Source organism: Hippocampus comes, unplaced genomic scaffold, assembly GCF_001891065.2.
Source record: "Hippocampus comes isolate QL1 unplaced genomic scaffold, H_comes_QL1_v1.1 scaffold223, whole genome shotgun sequence".
Lineage (NCBI taxonomy): Eukaryota > Metazoa > Chordata > Actinopteri > Syngnathiformes > Syngnathidae > Hippocampus > Hippocampus comes.
Genome location: NW_017804808.1, coordinates 467,898 through 476,871, shown reverse-complemented (window position 1 = coordinate 476,871; position 8,974 = coordinate 467,898).

Here is an 8,974-nt window from a genome sequence, read left to right as displayed (position 1 = left end):
GGGGTTCGCCAAAAAACAGAAGTGGCCTCATCACAACACGGACTGTACAAAACACTCGCAATGACAATTCAAAGAACTCCTTCATGTCTCTATGATCCAGCCGTCATTGTTCTTCTTTGTCTCGCTGCTTCTCTTGAAGTGCCGCACTCGATTTTTAAGGACGTACTGCTGCTGTGGTGAATGGCCCAATTTTCAACCTGTCAAAATGACAGACGGCCTTAAAATTTCCCCGTCCACTCTTAAAAAAAATCCGTCAATGATGGAAAATTGTCGGTTAATGTACCCTCTGCAGAAACAGAAATACATGTTTAAAAGATGTAAATAATTATACAGACTTGTTTAACTTAGATTTCGTGACAAAAGACAGGCTTTAATTTTTTATCACAAATCACCCCTCCTCCTCCCGAGTCATCACAAATGACATAGGAAATGTTGGGTTTACTTCGGGCTCGGGCCTGCAAATCAAGATAATTGGTCGGGCTCGGGCTGGGTTGGGCTTAAATACCAGCAGGCCGGGTCGGGCTGGATTTTTTTGGCCCGATCTTACCTCTACATCAAATCCATGGTATCATTTTAATCACTGTCTGTCATGACATTTATTTTCCACATGATGGCGCAGTAGTACAAATAAAGCCTCATGATGCTTCGGCCCAGGAACGAACCAGTTGGATGGAAAGCCTCATTGCTTCATGAGGCTTCATTTTCCCATCACTACTAACTAAAAGTGCTCAAACAAAGTCCTGGAAGGAGCCAAAGTAACAAAAGAAACCTGTGACAAAACATGACAGGAGCGGAGCACACAGTCACATACTCACAACAACCCAAGCAAGACTGACAGAACTCAGGGAACTAAATACAAGCAAAGTTACGAGACAACGAGAAACACCTGGACAAGACACAAAGGGTTGAGGGAGCTGATTGGTTAAACACAAGGGACACTGATGACGAGAACAGGTGGCGACAAAAAGAGCCCATGAGGAAACAAAACCAAACGTAACCAGACAGAAACATAACAGTGAGGAAGTGATTTAGGTGCAGATGGAAATGAGGCCCTCTTGGGGAGACGAGCACTTTATTTGTGAGGATGTCTGAGACATTGATATTAAACGTTGAGTGATAATCCACAAACAGCATCCTGACATATGATTCAATTTCTCTGCTGAGTCAGTGGGGCATCAGCATGTCTGATGCTGTTCCAAGTCTTGCCTTTGTAGTTTGTCAATGGTTGGAGTCCCTGCCACAGTCTGCGTGGGTCATTGTCCGTCAGGTAGTGCTCCACTGTTTGTTTGTGTAACCCTTGTGCTGCAATTTCTACGATGTTTGTAACACATGGGTTACCCCATATGTTACAATTTCTACAATTTTTGTAGATTTTTGCGTATTGTCATCTGTAAATCAAAGACACAGCATAAAAAGTGTGTGATCTGAAATCTTCCAATTCATGTTTTATTTATATAGATTTATATTTATGTTTTGGTCATAGCACAATACCGCTTTTATTGTCCATAGAGGGCAAAAATACAAAGAAAGAAATAAGAACTATATGTGTATGTATAGCACTGATGCCACTGAACATGTCGAGTGGTTGAAAGTGAAATAAATATTCAGGAATAATACTTTTACAATTTTTGTAAAATTGTATGTTGCGTTATATAAACTTACTTAGATTGACTGCAGCACATGGTAAATAAGCCTCCTTTGATGCCCCTCTTGAAGGCAACTCTGGCAGAGCTGTTCTGTTCTTCGTCCCCTGACCGAAATTCGGTATTTGATCTTCTCAGGAGTCTTTTGATTTCATTTGTCATCCAGGGGTTTTGGTTGAGAAATGTTCTGATATGTCTTTCAACTGTAACATTCTTAATGCAGTATTTAATATAACCCAGGACAACCTCTGTGTATTCTTTCAAGTTATCGTGATGGAAAAAGACCCAATCAGTCTTTTGGAAGCAGTCCTGGAGTTGAGCAAGGATGTTGGAGTGAATTTAACATGATCGGGGCCCTATTTTCATGCTTAGCTCAAGTCTCGCACAAAGTGCAATATAACTGTGCAGAAGTGGAATTTTCTCTTTTTTATTTTTGTAGGGTGCAGCTAGGAAGGGGTGTTTGCACCATTGTGGAAGTGAAAACAGCCAACTTACTTCCTGGCCAATGAAAGCGTCTCCGCTCATTCACTTGAAATTCAGCGCAGGAGAGGCGTGCTCACAGTCTTTTTCATTGTGGAAACAGAGACTGACTCACTGGAGCCTGTACAGAATCAACCGTCTCTGAAATATACACACTCCATTTAGTTCTTGCCCATTTCCTTTAATTGTATGAATGGAATAAACCTACAGCGGGCAGGGCAATCCGCTTCTTACTTGACAATCACACCATGTTTGTGGTTCAATAAAATAAATAAATAAATAAAAGCACAGTGGTAAATGTCCATGGGTGATCTCTTAATTTTTTACTGTCAGTGTATGAGTGGAGGTTATTTGCCTGATGTGTGGCAGGGAGTCACCGACTGCATTTTTTTGACAATTGACCAATTCATTCCCTATCAGCTGTGCTGCTCAGTGTGAGGTGGGCCTGAGATGTTCCGAAACTGACATTGTGAGACAATTATGTACAATGCTTGTTGGGTAGGTGCTAGGGCTGATTCGTTTAAGAGGGTAAACTGTAAACCAGATGGTGTTCCGGTCAGAACACAGGTATGAAGAGACAGGACTCAAGGGTGTGTTTCAGTGTTCTTTACTGGAGATGTTGCAGTGAATACAGGGAAATACAAACAATTAGAGGGTGATGTTGGTTGAGATGATTGTGAGGGATGCTGAGGAGGGATGTGTACTTCAACTTCAATGTTACAACATAACATTTGGAATATTCCTGGATGCCACCAAGGAACCAAATATCAATGGCAGGGTAATGGCACCATCTAGGGGCCACACAAATTAACTCCACTTATGGTTCATGACACGCGAGCCGACACACAAATTGCAAACAAATTACACCCACCCGGCCGTCGTCAGGACGGGAAGGAGCTACTGTAATGGGAATTTGACATATAACAGCGCAAAATGGAAGTAACTGTTCGTACTATTGAATGCTGACCAGTTATTTTGCCGATAAGCTCATGCACTAGACTGCATTTTGTGTAGCTGTTCAAAATGCTGATTGTGCTGACCTTCGCCCCTCCCAAATAGAAGAAAATAAGATAAAACGACGCGGGGAGAGAAGGCTCCCTTGACAGATCTGTGAACGGTGTCTCTCCATGTTTTTTTTTTCTTTCTCAAATAAATCTGATAATTTTTTTATAAATACTTTCGTTGTCTTGGTTTCCCTGGACAAGACACTACGGTCGTCGCACCATTAACATATAGTGACATAAAATTACAAACAATGCCTCAATATTATCAGGTTATTATCGCCGCGAACCGATGCTCGCCGGCTAAGGTGGCTAACTGGCTCACGAACACGAGCCGCAAATGACTACATGTGACAAGCGCACCTCGCTGTACTTACATTTTGTCATGAACTCGGGCTTAAGGAATCCCCAATGAGGTAAGGGGTACAAAGGAGTTTACAGGACACAAGGCTGAGATCGAACTGAACGAATGACCTTGAGCAGGACTCAAACCCGTGTTCAATTAACCTACCATGCATGTTTTTGGAATGTGGGAGGAAACCAGAGTACCTGGAGAAAACCCACACGGGCACAGGCAGAACATGCAAAAACCTCACAGTAAGGCCGTGGTCCGGAATCAAACCCATGACCTCTGCACTGTGAGGTGGACGTGTTAACCAGTCGACCATGGGCCGCCCATGTTGGTAGAAAGGTCATTGAAAACATCATGAGGTTCTTTCAAGGGTCACTCACCCCATAATGACAGGGTCAGCAGCAATTCTAGGGATTAGCAAAATGTTCAATCCGATTATTTATCAATCAAATAACTTGAGGACAGTAAAATCATGTCACTTGATTTAAAATTGGTTAATAATATTATTTAACTACTTTCTAGTAAGGTGGCCTGGTGGACTAGTGATTTGCGCGTCGACCTCACAGTGCAGTACCGGGTTCAATTCCAGCTCCGGCCTCCCTGTGTGGAGTTTGCATGTTCTCCCCGGGCCTGCGTGCGTTTTCTCCGGGTACTCCGGTTTCCTCCCACATCCCAAAAACATGCATGGCAGGCTGATTGAACACTCTAAATTGTCCCTACGTATGAGTGTGAGTGTGGATGGTTGTTCGTCTGTATGTGCCCTGCGATTGGCTGGCAACTGGTTCAGGGTGTATGTGTATGTATGGATATATGTGTGTGTATACATTGTAGTTTGTATGGAAGAGTGTATGTGGGAGATATCAAAATCACTTAAGTACATCCAATGGGTGAAAAAAAAAAGACTGCACGAGACTTACATAAACAGTGCTGTGGAAATAGTATTTTCTCCCTTCTTGATTTCTGTGTTCTTTGCATATTTATCACACACAAAGCTTTCAGTTCACCAAAAGCGTTTTTAAAATCACTTTAAGACTAACCAAGGAAATACAAAATGCAGTTTCTAAATGCCAATTTAATTTATTCAGGTACAAAAAAAAAAAAAAAATGAACTGTCCCAATATGAAAAAGTAATTGCGCCCCTCTCTTGTTTAATCACAAAGTAACTGTGACTAACGACAGTTTTGGGAAAGCTAAGTTCAATTGCACAGGCAACACCCTAGCACCACATTTGTTGAACCAAGAAATCACATAAATTGAATTTGTTGTAGGCTACAAGATCTCAAAAATCGCATCATGCCACGATCTGAAGAAATTCAAGAAATTAGAAAAAATGTGATTGAAATTTATCAGTCAGAGCCATTATTCACAAATGAATAAAACTGGGAACAATGGCAAACATTCCCAGGAGTGGTCAACAAGCTAAAATTACTCCAAGAGTGCGACGATGATTCATCCAGGATGTTGCAAATGAACCTAGAGCAACAGCCAAAGAACTCCAGACTTCGCTGGCCTCAGCTCAGGTCAGTGTTCACAACTCTACCCTGAGAAAGGCACTGGCCAAAAATGGCTTCTATGAGTCCTCCCAGGCAAAAAGTACTGATGTCCAAAAGGAACGCAAAGACTTGTCTCACATTTGCCAAAAGACATCTTGATGATTTTCAGGTCTTTTGACAAAACATTCTGTGGACTGATGAGTCAAAAATTGAACTTTTTGGAAGATATGCAGCCCATTACGTCTGGGGTAAAAATGGCACAGCATTTGATAAAAAGAACATCCTGCGAACAGTGAAGCATGATGTTCGCAGTGTGATGGTCTATGACTGCTTTGCTAACTCAGGACCAGGACAACTTGCTGTGATTGATGAGATAATGAATTCTGGTGTCTCCCAGAAAATCCTAAAGGAGAACGTCGAACAAACAGTTTGTGCCCTCAAACTCAAGCTCCTCCTGGGTTATGCAGCAGGACAACAATCCGAAACACACCTGCAAGTCTCTTTCTGAATGGCTAAAAAAAACACAAAACTAAGGTTTTGGAGTGGCCAAGTCAAAGCCAGGATTTGAATCCAATTGAGATGCTGTGGTGTGACCTTAAATGAGCAGTTCATGCTAGAAAACCTTCCAATATGGCGCAGTTAAAGCAGTTCTTTAAAGAAGAGTGGGCCAAAATTCCTTCACAGTGATGTGGAAAGACTCATCACCAATTATTTCAGTTATTGCTGGCAAAGGTGGCTCAACCCATTATTTGGTTTCGGGGGCAATTACTTTTTCACAAAAAGGACAAGTAAGTTTGAATTTGTGTGTGTGTGTGTGTGTGTGTGTGTGTGTGTGTGTGTGTGTGTGTGTGTGTGTGTGCGTGTGTGTGTGTGTGCGTGTGTGTGTGTGTGTGTGTGTGTGTGTGAGAATTAATTCGATTGGCTTTTAAAAACGGCATTTTATATTTCGTCGGGTTGTCTCTGTGTGATATTACAATTGGTTTGATGAACTGAAATCTTTGTGTGTGATAAATCTGCACAGAGCACAGAAATCAGGCAGGGGGCAAATACTTTTTCACAACACTGTATGCTCGTACAGGTATGTGTGCAAATCTTTGTCGATTTATAATAAGCCCTCAGTGTTTCATTATTTTGACCCACTTAAAACATAATCTCCCAGAAAAAAGCTCTCCGTATGTATTGTGCATACACACACATATTCGTTATCTACAGTATCTATCTATCAGGCCTAGGCTCCACATCGTGGTGTCAGTTAAAATAAATAATAAATACTTATTTTCAACTGCCCTTGTTTCGGGTGTCGGAAGTGCTGTAGTTCAAGGTTAAATACGAAATGCATGCAGTATTCTTACGAGCTGATGTAATGCTGACATATTGTTCATGTTTTATGATAAAGCACTTTATTATCCGTTTTATGCGTTGCAAATAATTTACCTACGTTTGTATTCATTCTATTCACTCGATCAGATATTTTTTGTTTGTCGTGCTTGCTGCGGCTATGAGTGAGGTTGATTTCTTCTTCCAGTCGTGGGAGGAGCAACAATACAGCAGATTTACCGTGAGCAGACGTGGCAGCGAATGACGTCATCAAAGTGAGTCTGTGGTTCTTTATGGGAAATCAAACTGATCCAGCTAGCAGGTGAGAACCTAGACTTTGCTTGTTGTATTAACAATTTCTATAGACCTACTGTCAACAAGACGTGCTCCCCTTAACTTGAGTCTAACTGTAAAAACATCTTCAGAACTTGACTTTCCTTCTGCTTTTTCATGAATAGCCGTGTATACGTGTACTGTACAGCTGATCTGAACAGTAGTTCAATTGAATTCACTCGTGAAAATGTGTTCATGATGAAGCTGTGAATTGGAAATAGCGATGCTAATGGGACCTCGCTCAACGAATCATAATCTTTAAACAAAGTAAAACAATTCCGTTATGTTAAAAACAGATTTATAGCGAACTTGGAAAAGAAATCCCCCGTCATTACTTTGCATTTAGTATTCAGTGGATATGGTAAGTCTACATAGACCTGTTTAAATGCCAGGTATTTATGATAGATGTAGCGTAATTTATTTCAGAAACTTTACTGCCGTTAAAGGAAGTAAAAATAAACAACTGAGAAATGAGGTTGCACAAATGTGCACACTCTCTTAAAACTGAAGATGTAGCTGTGTTAAGAATTAACCATCGAATTAAAACTGATGGGAAATCGGAATAGAGATGAAAACCCCTGTCACAGTTTGCCTTGAGCCACAGGTTCTTCTACCCAAGAGGCGGGTAAACAAGCTAGCTCATGGGAGCTCGTTCAACAGCTGGTTGAGTCGAAGCACCTGTGGCCAAGGTTTTTTTTTTCTTTCTAACTGAATTTGAACCTCTGAATGCGAGTTAGCACATAAACGCAACCATTTAAAGTGCCTCCGATGGACTCCAAATTAAGCTAGATGTTCTAGTGGGCTTTTCCCGACATTTTCTGCTCTCTCAGGGCAGAAGCTTGAATGTTTTGTTCTAACAATGACTTGTATTTGTAACTGTTTATAATTCCCTCAACATTGACTAAGTTACTGTGGAAGAAAAACAGCCTCAAAGCATTATGCTGCCGCCACCATGATTCTGTTTTTTTGTTTTGTTTTGTTTTTTGTACAGTGAGCAATGTTCACTGTTTTTTGTTTGTTTGTTTGTGTTTTGTGCTGTGAGCAGTGTTTTGTTTATGCCAAACACAGCTGTGGGAATTATGCTCAAAAGGTTCCACCTTGATTTCATGGGGCCATAAACATTTTTCCACATCGAAATGTAGTCAGGCTTGGGTGTAGGATAAGGCAGGCTTCCTTTGTGTTCCCATATCCCAGACATATGAAGGTGACAGGAGACTGTCACGACATGGACTAGTGATTGACATTTTGTCGGCCGGGCCGGTTATCAGGGCAGATATTCAGCATTTTGGTGCACATCAGAATCATCTCATATTTCAATATATGATAATGAAAATAACATGCAAAATATATTACAGTTTCCGTGGACGCTGAAGGTCAAGGAGATGATGGAAGAGAGTGGGATTGAGACTACACCTCCAACCAGCCCTACACCACCAATGAGTGCAGCTGCTTCAGTCAGCCCTCCGCCAATGAGCGTAGGTAGGACATCTGTCTGGATTATGTTCCTGAGCATTTTTACCAAATTTCACAAATGAAAGCTCTTTGTTGCTGTCGCTCTTTCTGTCTGTCCCCCGATCTCTATCTCTCTCCGGGGCTCTAGAGTAACTTTTTATACTGGTTGCACTGGTGCGCCCAACTGTTTTTCTTGGGTGCACCAGCGCTAAAGTTAATTGCGACAACATTGTTGACCGCATCACATTCCCAGATCTGCCAACCTCTAGAAATTACTTCCTGAACCGTTTATTTTAATTTTCCTAATTTTAAAATTCAGTCGAGAACATTATAATGGGACTGTGCGTGGAAGTGTTTTACTCTATATGTGTTTAATATTAGTGCGTCAACAAATAAAATACTCAGAATTAATTACTTAGCAGGGACATTGCATGCCAGTGTTAATGGTCATTTTCACATGCTCTTTTCAAAGACCAAAGTAAAATCAACTGATGAAAATATCACTCACCATAGCTAGCTACACTTCAACGACCTGTGACCATTTGTATTCCAAGTATTAATTAATATTATGACAGTAATGACACAGTGCAGTGTCAACGCATTTGTTATCCATCCATCCATTTTCTGAACTACTTAGGCCAAACAAAAAAGATAGTGTGTTTCTGGTAACATGAAATTTCAGCATAGGGTGGGTAGGTGGGACAAAGTTTTTTTTTTAATCTTTTTTTTTTTCCATCAAAAATTGAAACAAAATAACTATAAAACAAGAAGACATTGAACCCGCCGCTCCGCGGCCGGCGCTGCCGCCTCCTATTTAGTTTTCTCCCCGCTCCGGACTCGGGGGGCCGGGGCACGCCGCCGCCGTCCTCCCCCACCCTCGGTTTTTACTCGGCCCGTGAAGAT